Source organism: Harmonia axyridis, chromosome X, assembly GCF_914767665.1.
Source record: "Harmonia axyridis chromosome X, icHarAxyr1.1, whole genome shotgun sequence".
Taxonomy (NCBI): domain Eukaryota; kingdom Metazoa; phylum Arthropoda; class Insecta; order Coleoptera; family Coccinellidae; genus Harmonia; species Harmonia axyridis.
This window is the reverse complement of record NC_059508.1, coordinates 34,527,890-34,530,389: the sequence shown is the minus strand read 5'-3', so window position 1 is coordinate 34,530,389 and position 2,500 is coordinate 34,527,890. Positions and strand designations below refer to the sequence as shown.

The following is a 2,500-nucleotide window of genomic DNA, read 5'->3' as shown; positions in this document are numbered from 1 at the left end:
ATTAGCTCTAGAATTACCACAGTTATCCAAGTAAATGTGGGTACGATCTAAGGAACCATAACTGATTTAATGAGCCTTTCGCGGTTTCACCTTAATTTGGCTTGTACTGAGACATGCATGGCTTAATCTTTGAGACAAGCATATGACTACTGGCAGGATCAACCAGGGAACTGCGTGCTTATACGATCGGTCCACGAGATTGCCGGTATGGCCAAACCCGTTCGCCTCTCGTCATGTGGCACTAGCCATGTCGATTGACTTCGACTAGCGCCGCACATCAGTAAGTGCAAGTCCTCGACGAAACGACGTAACAGCCCCCAGTCAGCATGAGACTCAAGCTATATATACATCATCATCATCTCGGACAAAACACCGATCAAAAATGAGAAAGTTTCTAGAAACAATCCCTCGCCAAGGCGTCCATATATAATACGAACCCCCGGCTATCAACTAATTTCTTATACACATTCCATCTCGACCCTTCGCTATACATGTGAATATAACGACACGGTGATTCGAGATTCAACAATATTTGTCGCTCGGAACGAATTGAGTGGTTGCAAATTTTTTGTGAACATAACCCGCAACGGGCAGAGGATCACGATTTTAAGGTTGGTCGCTTAAAGGCCATTCGACTACAAAGAGACGAAGCGGACCGCGACCTCGCTGCATGAGGTTGACGAAAGCGACCCAAGATGCGAAAGCCGAAACCAACACACCTTGCCAGTACCCAAACGCCGAGGTCGGATTCGGGTCTACCACTTACCAACTGAATATCATCCTAAAAAGAACTCCAAACAGTCTAGGACAGGACCCATTCTCCACCCCTTCTATATATGTCAGGAGAACCCCGGATTCCCCTCCAGACACGATTTAGCAAACTTTTCCCGATCGATCCGACCCACCGAGGCCGTTTCGACCGTTCGCCGCGCCTACTAGAGCTGATTTCTTCGGACTCCGATCAGAAAATCCGCCGATGCATGTCGTTAACACCTAGTCCGCCTCGTCCGATCGATCGAGGCCGTTTCGACCGTTCGCCGCGCCTACTAGAGCTGATTTCTTCGGACTCCGATCAGAAAATCCGCCGATGCATGTCGTTAACACCTAGTCCGCCTCGTCCGATCGATCTAGGCCGTCTCGAACCACCCATCGCGCATCGAAAGTCGCATCTCTCGAACTCCGATCCGGAAATCGGCCGATGCATCACGTTAACTATTTCTTATATATCTAATATAATATACATGGAGACGGTAAGAATTCTTTTAATCGAAGATATACATATACTTCTCATCAATATCCAAAAGCTTATCGAAAAATAAATTACTCAACTTTTACGTGAAGAATCGTTCACCCAAACCTTATCCCCTATATATGTCAGGAGAACCCAAGGTTCCCCTCCAGACACGATTTAGCAAACTTTTCCCGATCGATCCGACCCACCGAGGCCGTCTCGACCGTCCGCTGCGCCTACTAGGGCCGATTTCTTCGGACTCCGATCAGAAAATATACCGATGCATGTCGTTAACACCTAGTCCGCCTCGTCCGATCTATCTAAACAGTCTCGACGCACCCAACACTCTTTCAAAGTCGGATTACTCGGACTCAATCTGAAAATGGACCGATGCATGACGTCAACACTTAGCCCGCCTCGTCTGATCTATCTAAGCCATCTCGACCCACCCAACACGCCTTCCAAGTCGGATCACTCGGACTTCGATCTGAAAATCTCCGGACTCATTTTTATGAATATCCCCAGTCAGTAAGAACGTTATTTCGCCAATATATACCAACAATAAACCATATTCCAATAGCTGAACCAAAAATATAATTCCCGATCCAAACGTTCTGCATCGCCCAACGCGACCACCTTCCCTATATATGTCAGGAGAGCACAGGGTTCCCCTCCAGACAACACTTACGCTCTATCCCCGACTCTCGGTCGATCGATAGGCCAGGTCAGCGGTGTCTGTTTCGGCCGAAGCTCGGACTTTGGTCAAAATGTTCCGATACAAAATTTGAACCAAGATAGATACAGATATGATTCCTTCTTAAATATACGTTGATTATCGAACAGAATATGGTAAATATTTTGCGATGACCGAGGATTTCATGAATTTTTTTTTTTTTTCGAAAAAATTTTCTATTATCGGAATTTCCTCAAATTTCATTTGGTTGCCTCCTAATGCTTATTAAAAATGATAACCAACAATCAGAATCATTATTTATCATTTATTTCAATTTTTATAATGAAAAACGTTCACGTCCTTTCGCGCCTCTCGATCGTCGTTTACGTGATGCATCGGTCAGCCCTAGTTTACGTGGTGCATCGGTAAGATCGAGTTCACGTTCTGCATCGGTCTGCCCGAGTTTACGTGGTGCATCGGTAAGATCGAGATTACGTGGTGCATCGGTAAGATCGAGTTCACGTTCTGCATCGGTCTGCCTGAGTTTACGTGGTGCATCGGTATGATCGAGTTTACGTTCTGCATCGGTGTGATCT

The 2,500-nt window shown here is 46.0% G+C and overlaps 1 non-coding gene across 1 annotated transcript in view; it reads right to left on the bottom strand.

Annotated features, from left to right (window-relative positions):
- LOC123687494 overlaps positions 1–169 on the bottom strand; it is a 1,906-nt gene extending 1,737 nt beyond the window's left edge. The window contains exon 1 of the ribosomal RNA XR_006749216.1: positions 1–169. This exon is cut by the window's left edge and continues 1,737 nt beyond it. This is a non-coding gene — a ribosomal RNA (small subunit ribosomal RNA).
- Positions 170–2,500: the final 2,331 nt, after the last annotated feature.